Genomic DNA, 10,516 nt, shown 5'->3' with positions numbered 1-10,516 from the left:
TAATTAATTAAAATAATAAAGCAAATTGCAACCCTATCAAAAAAATTTAACAACTCGAAAGCTGGCTCAAATCACCTAAGTTCATGGACGGTATTTATTTTTCTTATACAATTTTTTGAGCTCCAATGTTCAAACAGAATCAAAATAGATGTCAACCACAGTTTAAGACACTTTCGGCTTTAAGCTTCTTCAGTTTGTATTACAAAATCTAAGTTTGCGAAATATTCTCTTCATACAAAATTCAGTCTTAATCATGAACCTCATATTGAGTTGAAATATCATTGACATTGTCCGGGTAAACTCTTAAACCGATTTTAGTAAAATTTATCACACTTACCAACTCCTCTCATACAACTTAAAAAATAAGATAATTTATATCTCAATTATGTGAAAAATCAAAACAATTCGTAAATAACAAATATTTATTTCTAAACTCAAGAATGTGTTCGAATTTCTGGTGATAAGCAACGCCGCTGTGCTGGGCAGGGCTGTGAGGGTGAATCCAGTTGTGTTACAGCGATTTTGAGCTGTTTGAAAAGATCACTGAAAATCATTGAATGTTATCGACTTAAACACTGCAAAAAAAATATGCTAAATCTTTAATAGTATATTTTTAATACCATAAGTAAACAAGTGCCATATTGTTGTTTTTATGTAAGCACTTCAGTATTAAAGCGCTTATGAACACTTAAATCACACCATTTCTAGCATAGTCATTACAGCATCCATATTTGTGTTGATGAGAATAGTCCGTATCTTTTACATTATAAAAAATTATTTTGTAATATCATTGCTTTGAAAATATTAAACAAAAGTATTGAAACAATTGCTTTAAATCGTGACAACTTCCTTCAAAGCTCGTTGCACGCCTCACACCAACCAGTTTTTGTGAAGACGCTTGGTATTCTGTGATATGTAAATTGCAAAAATTTGTTTCCTTCCTCAATGATAAGCCGATATGTATCAAGTATCAGAGCAAAGGTCACAGCAAAAAATATTAGTTACAAGTTCAACACAAATTCTCATGCCTCGAATTCTTAAGATTCGTGTCTGCAGTGGCGTCTAAACATATAATTTTGGCTTGCACGCGCTTTATTCTCATTTGTTTTAGTTGCTTTACGTGTATGTATGCATATGTGTGTGTTTGTATGCTTTAATTTGTTAATGTTAAACAGATTAGAAATCAATTTGTGCGTCAAATAAATTGTTGAGCAAATAAAAACGTCACTCTGTCAGATGGTGAGTTCGAGATACAAGCAAGTACATGTCATATGGCGAAAACGCTTCCTCGGTCAAATGGTCAATAGCTTTTGCTGCTAGCTTTTTTTTTTTGATTTTTTGTTGGTGGCGCAAAACTAAGCGGGTACTTTAATTGATCGAGTTGTGTGAGCAATTGTGATATTATTCAAAGAGTCGCTATAAGCAAAATTCTTTTTTGTGTCTAAGAATTCATTTCAGAATTCATAATTACTATAAGTATTACTAGCTTTATTCTTGTTACATGGTAATAATTTTTCTCATTACACTTTTGCATATTGCTTTTGCTTTTGTTATACCATTTTTTAGGTTTTTGTTTTTACCAGCGCATTTGCATAAGCGTTTTCGAAGTGTTATTATATTGAACGAGTATATTTATAAAAAATACAACAAAAGCAAATTTACGTTAGTGTTTTTACCTTGCTCCAAGAAATATTTTTCAAAAAACCTTTATTAATAATCTCAATTTATTATTGGATTTCTTAGATCTGATATATTTTAAAGCATCAAAAATGCATATTAAAAGCTCGGCTCATTGTTCTTTCACACCCACTTAAATTTTTCTGCACGCTGTCTGCATGACTTACCCATTGTTTGTATACTTTATTGTTTTTGAAATTTTTTGTTTTACATATTTTTTTATTTGTTACTTTTTTATTTTTATTAATTTTTTTTCCAAAGCACGTGTTTGAAATTTAATTTTTTGCATAAGCATCTATTAAGCGCGATAATAAATTACGCATAACAAATTATAAGCGCTAAATTGAAAATTAAGCAGATTGGTTACGTAGCTGAATTCAATTATCGTAAATATTTAATATTTTTGCTTTGAATTGAATTGTAGGAGGAATTGATTGATTTGTTGGATGTAAGTGTTGAAGGTGTCTGTAAATTAAGTTTGCTTGACACTTCCGGATTGTTATCATCCCAGACCGAGCAAGAATATTTCATAAAAAGTGTTAAATTTTGAATAACTTCAGTTAGAGTTTTTTTGGCATTTTAAATTCGCTAATGTTATTTTCAATTTGCTCATGCTAAATTTAATTCAATATTATCACGATATTAAAAGTTGTTCACTAACGTGTTTTTTAATATACAAATATATACATATACTATATGGAATATCAGCAGAGATTTTTATTTCGCATCAGCATGCTATATATGTGTGTATATTTCCATTCATATTATCACAAAATCATTCATTCTCTAGACTAGAAAAATATAATATAATCCTACACAGATACTTAACTTCGGTTAGAATAGGTTTGGTTAAGTGGTTACATCCATTTGCAAGTCAGAAAAACTGCGTTTGTTTGAGAATTTTTTATTTAAAAGGCATTTCATTAATAAAAAAATAAAAATAATGTATATTTACATTATTTAATGTAATTTAATAATTGGTAATTCTTTTGAAAAATTTGAATTCCTTTGCTCCCGTAGCCGATTATCTTAAAGATAAAAACCAAAAAAATTATTATTACACATAAATACGAATAATTTTGATTTTTGACAAAATGGTGGCTTCCCAAAAAAAGTATTTTTGGTGAAAAAATTTACATTTTAGAGTAGCTAAAAAAATCGAAATTATTATCAAAATGTATATTCTTTTGAACCTTATCTGAAAAATACATATATCTAAGAGGGTTGTGCGTAAATTTCCAGTCGAGCGGAGTAGCCGTTTCGGAAAAGTTTTCCGCACTCTGAAAACTGCTTTTTGAAAAAATGCATTGAAAGTCGATTACAGTAAGGCGATACTTTAAGTACAGTAAAAACTCCCAAAAATTATTTAAACTCGGTAGTGCCTTGTTGACCTTATACCAGATCTGGAACAGACCTAAAAAACTTTAACTATTTGAGTTAATAAAAATTAAAATAATTGAATTTGAATATTTTCTTCCAAATTGTTTTTACTTTATTCTTTGTCACTTTCGGTATTTTTGTAGTGTAATAATACTTTTATTGTATTGTATATAGGCTTTGAACGTATGCTACTTGTTCCTCAAGAACAAAAATTTCTCATATAGTGTAATATCATGCACATCGCCAACTAAAGTGTCAATAGGCATAGCATATTAAGACTAGCTATCTCTTAAGTAACAATCTAAAATTACTGTACACTAATATGTATATACATTACTTTACTTCTTACGTTTGTTAGATTTCAAATGTTGCTGCTTCAATTATCATTTAGGAATAGGTATATACTTATAGTATAAGCTACCGTAGTCTGATTGTGTCCTGTTTAAATAGTTGTTCGATTTGTTTGTTCTTGACACGCATAAGAAATAATTAAACAAACTTGCCGATAATTTAAAAAGCTGTCGGCAATTCAAAATTATACTGTGTCATACCCAAGCTGTCAAAGCAGACACAGAAGTGGCAATTTTCATAATTATGTTTATTGGCAATCAGCAAAAAAACGCTGATAGGCATATTTGTTTGTTTAGTTTTTCACCAATGCTCAGCTTTAGAAAATATACAATTGTGTGTGTTCAAGTAAGTGTCGTCGCAGATATGTAGATATGTGTATATATATCAATACACAAACTAAAGATACGGCACGTGCTTGAATTTACATGAACCTATAGCCAATATTTGAAACTTATTTTATTGGCTTAGGTATTCGGCGAAACAAAATTTTTTTTTTGTCATATTACCTTCTCAAACTTAAAGGTTGTTAATTGCTCAAGTATAAGCTTATTGTATTTAAATTTGAATTTGTAGTTTACAGTTTCAGAGTTCATATTTGTTATTGCCATTTTGTAGCTAATTTCTACTACAGCTTTAGTAGGACTAAACGATACTACAACATAAAACTCATGTGATGAATATATAAATGACATATCAGGTTTGTGGCTTAAGTCTTTTATATACAATTATTTGTGCACTTTATAAATTGCAGTTGTATTTATTAGTTTTATTGAGTTGTTTCGGCAAAAATATATTTTCTACTTAGATTTAATATTAAGTGAAAGAACTTATCATTAGACGATTACAGTTATTGCTAGTTTTAATTAAATTTTGTTTTAACATATTAACACTAACATATATTGAGGAAATATTAAATATATGAACAATATTTAATTTGGCAATAGTCAATGCTTAACTAGCTAGTTAATTTCTATCAACAAAAATCTATTTAAAAAATATTATCGAATTATCTTTAAAGGACAAAGTCAAGCTTGGTTTACAATTTTTGTGAAATAATTAATTTAACAACCTGCCAAGGAACTATTTGTTTTATTTATAATAACTGAGATGAAGAGGTTTTTAAATTATTAATAGAAAAAATGTTCACGATAATAAATATATAGACAACTGATATTAATTTATTATAATAATTTGTATTCTGTTTAACAAAGTTAAAAATAAATAATAATATTTTCATTCTACTGCTAGAATATTTAAAAGCTGTTGCTACATTGACGCTCTAACTTCATAAATTTGCCTATACGAACCTCAAGCTATTTATAAAAGTCGATCAAATTTCTTAAAAACACAAAGAGATGCACATATTTTCGAATCTGATCGCGCCAAATACCACTAATATTCGCTAATAACGGCGCATTAGATAATAATACAAATGAAATTATGAAAATGCTATAAATATTTCAGCGATTATAAAACTATTATGAAAACATGTAAACGCAGCACAAGTCAAGTTAACGAAAAAAAGTAAATATATTAAAATAAATGAAAGTGGGAGTAACGAAACCAAGCCCGGGCGGTAAAACAAACTGTTATCAAAGAAATTAATCCGAGCTAAGGCAAAATATTAAACAAGACTTACATATTCATGAAGCACATCGAATTGAATATTCAGTATGTAGTAGTCGGCATATGTACATATGTAGTTATGTAAATACATATGTACATATGTGATACTTACATGAGAGTGCATATGCATAGCGATGCTTTGACGCAATTGTCTGAAAGATTTTTACACGGGCGATAACATTGAGGCTGTACGCTTGCCACCTACAGTTTCTTTAATTTGTTTTGGTAGTTTTCCAAATTAAGTAGTAGCACCCGCTTGTAACTTGGTTCCAGGAGCACTATGCAATTTATTTTAACTCACTCATGATTGAGTTGCATTATAAAGAGGTCAACAACTGAATATCATTTCGGCGGGAGAGAAATTTACATACATTTAAATATGAATATAAATGATGTGGAGTTTGATTATGGACTGTATCAAACAGCATACTTATTGCTTAGTTGTTGGTCTTTCCTCTTGTCGATCATTTTCTTAATTCGGGATTTTTTAATTATTAGTTTTATTTCTCAATGCTAAATTTTTATTTGACATTTTCTTTGCTTTTTGGTTTTTTTTTTAGTTTTTTGTAATTCTTTATAAAAAAAAGATTCAGGTTATGTTGGGCACATGAAATTAGGTATCTAACAGTTATTATAGTGAGGTAATCTGCGAATTTTATTTATAATATTTCATATATTTTTATTAAAAAATCTTGTATACAAAAAATCCATTAGCTCTATATTAAAGGTTTTATTTAGCATGAGTAAAATAATGCGATTTAGGTCAAATATGAACCGTGAATTTTTCATCGGCAAAATCAATCGTTATTGATAGAAACAATTATTAATCACTTAGTGTGAGCTTCGGTATATATGTTGGATGCATAAGAGCCTCTCAACCAAGCTTCCGGGGCATCTGGCCAGTAACTACCGAATTTGCGTGGCCTGACATTGTCCTGATGGAACACATTTAGTCTTTTATTGGCTAAAACTGATCGCTTCTGGGCGATTGCTTCGTTCAGATGGTGCAATTGTTGGTAGTATAGACTCAAATTAAAATGGCGCCCATCGAGCTTCTTTTTTGTATTCAACCTCTTTTAAGTAGTTCCAAGCGGGTTTTTGTCCTGCAGGACGGTCTGACTGAGAGATTTCCATAACTTTATCGATATTTTCGACAATTGGTCTTCTAGAGCATAGTGCATCTTTGTTTACAAATTAACGGAATGAAAACGTCAAACTAATATTTCCGCTGCCTGGTGTGATTTTCGCTTTTATCGAAGAAAAACTGTAAAATGTGGCATATTTTCTCTTTGCTGATGCCCATCTTTCACGCGTGCTTAAACAATACAACAATACTGCGTTAGGCTATCACAAAACTGTCTGAGAATTTTTTGTGTGTTTAGTACAAAATCGTATGTCTAATATAATATAACGTAGCTCGTTCGCATTTATGCAACGCGAGATACACATTACTAAATCCATCTATTTAAAAAATATTGAATTTCATTTTACTTAGACCTTATATCATATTATTGCTCTCTTCTTAACTATAAATATCACTTACGCTATTTTTTTTAAATATAAATTTCATTTTATTCAAATTCAAACAATTTTAAGTTTTCATATTAAATATTATATTTCATCTTAATATTCATCAATTAAGCCAAGCTAATGTTGGTGTTGGTGTATTAACGCTATCAACATGCCAACCAATAAAAAAAATGCATTGCAACGCCTGTTATGTAATGGATTTGCATATGTATGTAATGAACTTTGGTGTTTTGAATAATTCGATTTCCCCACTCTTTTATTATGTCACAGTCAAATTTTGTGTACACAGATGCCTTAATCAACTATCTTTCCTTCCATTTCCTTTATGCATTCCAATTTTGTTTTAATATGTTCAACGGTATGGTAATATTTATGGTTAACGGCAGTGTATTCCAGTTTTGGTGTGTTAAAAAATAAATTAATTACAATTAAACGTAAACAACGATAAATATTCAAACGAACGAGAGAGCATAAAAAATGGTCTGTTATATAATGGGTAGAAGAAACGAAACTCGTCAATGGTGGAACGTGAATTATCAATATATGAATTTGAAATCAATGTAACGTAGACCAAAAGACGCCGGTATTTGGTTGAAATATTTCAGCTGAGTCTAAACAAAGTTGCATGTAACCATATACGCTTAAATTGTGGGTATGGCAGCTATATGTTATAGTGGTCCAATCTTTATAAATTCTTACGAGATTGTAGCGTTTCTTTGGTTAATAATCCATGCCAAAGTTTTGAAGATATCTTGTCAAATAAAAAAGTTTTCCATACAAGGACTTCATTTTGATCGATTAATTTGTATGACAGCTAATTACCATAGAGGTCCGATATAGGCGGTTCCGATAAAGGAGCAGCTTTTTAGGGAAAAAAAGAAGTTTGTAAAATTTTGGATCGATATCTCAAAAAAGGAGGGACAGACGGGCATAATTGGCTCAACTCGTCATGTAGATCATTTATTTTTATAATTTATAAAATCACTGAAGTTTTCTTCTGGATATTAAAAACTTTGTGGCAAACTTAATATTGCTGTTAAGGGTATAATAGAAATTATTCACCATATTTTTTCTATTTGAAGTAGGATTGAAAATAATACATTAACAAAACTATTATACTCTATAACAATATGTTGCAAGATTATAAAAAGATAATCAATTAACATTTAAGTTAAAATTTTTTATTTTGTAATTCCAAAAAAACATAATATAAAATAATTTTTAAATTTCTAATTCCAAACTCCGCATTGAAAAATAAAAAATTACTGCTTAATTTCATAAATGAAAAAATTATAATAGAAAATTTTAACACTAAATACCGAATTGAAAAATAAAAAAAATTTATACCAAAATTTATAGTTAAAAATTGTGTTTTTGAAATTTTAACGAAATTTCAAATTATTTAAAAATTTTGTTTTATTTATGCTACATATAATTACTTCTAATTATAGTGTTTCAATATATGTGAAACTTTCATTTTCATCCATTTACATTCCAATTGAAAAAATAATTTTATTATTTGTGATTCCATATTTTAAAAAACATGTTTTTTTATAATTTTTAATTCCGATTTTGGGCTATAAAATTGAAATTTTGTTATTTAAGCCAAAAATTATTAATCAAAAAAATGACAATCCCGAATTGAAGTTATTTTTTTAATGAAAACAGCAATGCTTTTTTTGCAAGTGATAAATCTCATCAATTTTCAGTCACTTTCTTTGCTATTTGTTGTTATTATTGCTCTCCGTTCATTGACAGCTGCTCCAGGCGCTGTTACTCCCAGCATCGTCAATGTCAGGCCGGCGTGCTGATTAATTAATTGTCGCTATTAATCAGCGATATTATGAAAGTGTTTCTTTTTTATTATTATTGCGTATTTTTATTGGCATATGCTGCTCAAACATTTTATCGCTTAACTGTCAGTAATATCTAATTTAGTTTTGTTTTCTTTTTTGTTTTTTTTTTGTGCAGAGGGAATCGAGAGAATGTAAAAGAAATGTGCAAATCAATATATTTATGTTAACATTTCGCTTCTTTCTCGCTCATTTCGGCAAAAACGCACTTTTTTGTTGTAGTAATACCGGTGTCGCTGGGTGAGTTGGTTAATGTCAGTCGGATTATGTAAGCTATCATATACACACATACATATGTATGTATGTAATGTTGAACCCATTCGATTGCGACCGGAATCTGGTTTTGTACGTAAATCGTTGAAAAAAGGTTATGTGATTTGAAACTTGTGAAATTATAACTTTTGATTACTTTCAGTGAAAGAAATGATTGTGTGTAAAGAAGAGTGGTGTAACGGTAATTCGCTATTGATTAACAATTAAAGCAATAATGAAGCTGTGAATGAGTGGATATGTGAATCAATCAAATTTTCGTGGGCATATGATGAATTGGCTTTTGTTGAACAATGCGCTATGATCACATACGAGTACATACATCAATGTGTATGGGTAGGTGTAAGAATGAACAAAGTTTGTTTTGTTGTTTTTGTAAAAGATCAGGCAATGTTAAATGTGGTTTCAAGCAAAGAAATACAATAAAATGTAATTTTTTTTAGTCTATCATATCTGCCGATATACCTATATAAAAGTACAAGCATATATGGTATATATACATATTTATAGTCTTGCAACATGTTGCTACAGAGTATAATTGTTTTGTTCACCTAACGGTTGTTTGTATCACCTAAAAATAATCGAGTTAGATATAAGGTTATATATATATATAAATGATCAGGATGACGATAAGATTATTAAGATATCTTAATGAAGCTTGGTACACGTATTCCTTGGCGAAAAAAGTAAGGACGAGTTCGTCGGTGGGCGTAATCGGATCACTGCCACGCCCACAAAACACCATTAATCGAAAACCTATAAAATGACATAACTAAGCACTTAATTAAGATATAAACCTGATTGGAGATTGATATAGGGGATTACAATATAAGAAAAAAACCAAATGCGCCAGGATCAAAATTGGGCGATGGGCATGGCACCGCCCACATTTAGATGAAATCTCTGATCCTCCTCGACCAGTTTTAACCAAATTCGGTATATAACATAACACTGACGATCCTATATCAGATTTTGGATATGATAATATATATAAATAAATAACGAAGGAGTTTTCAAATATAATATACGTAAGTTATTATTAAGCTTAAAATAAAATTATATTTTTAGTTAATTTTCATTTTTTTTTAGGCAGTTTTAAATTTCGAAATGTTCATGAACTGGAGAAATACGTACAGCAGAGCTTTTGAGAGGAGCTAGCATGGAATTAAGTGAAAATTTCTTTTCATAATTTATTATTTAATTATATTTTTGTTACACTCTTTTTTTATACTTATGCATATTATTATAACTAATTTCAATTAAAAGTTTTGTATTTATTAAAAAAATAAAAATTATATTATCTACTGCGTCAAAGAATTTTTCACTTATGATAGATTTAGTCATAACTGACAATTTTCAGCTATGATGGACTTATGCTCAGCAATGAGCCAGAAAAAGACATGAGAGTGAGCAGTATAGATATACAGTGTATCAATTCCGAATAACAATGCGTTAAAGAGAGCTGCAAACTCACACACATACGTTTGTTTACATCAGTTTTTGTACAAGGCTTTTAAGAAAATGATAGAAACTTTGTTCTGCGCGCTGACAAAATTTTTTCAGCTGTGACTGTCATATGACCGGTCAGATGACTTCCACTGTTCTTGTAGGGATAACAAACAAAAATTTGACTAATTTGCTTCGCTTACCATAAATACAATCAGAGAACGTAAATGAATTCATTTGCGTTCCCTGTCTATTCATTTACGTTCTCTGATTTAACATTTCTTCCTTCTCTATTCATTTACGTTCTCTGCTCTGATGTAGGTTTTCGACTAATTCGAAATAACTTGCAGCGCCATCTGATGTATCAATTGTAATTTTGCGCC

Source organism: Bactrocera oleae, chromosome 4 (assembly GCF_042242935.1).
Source record: "Bactrocera oleae isolate idBacOlea1 chromosome 4, idBacOlea1, whole genome shotgun sequence".
Classification (NCBI taxonomy): Eukaryota; Metazoa; Arthropoda; class Insecta; order Diptera; family Tephritidae; genus Bactrocera; species Bactrocera oleae.
Note: the sequence above shows the minus strand (reverse complement) of the source record.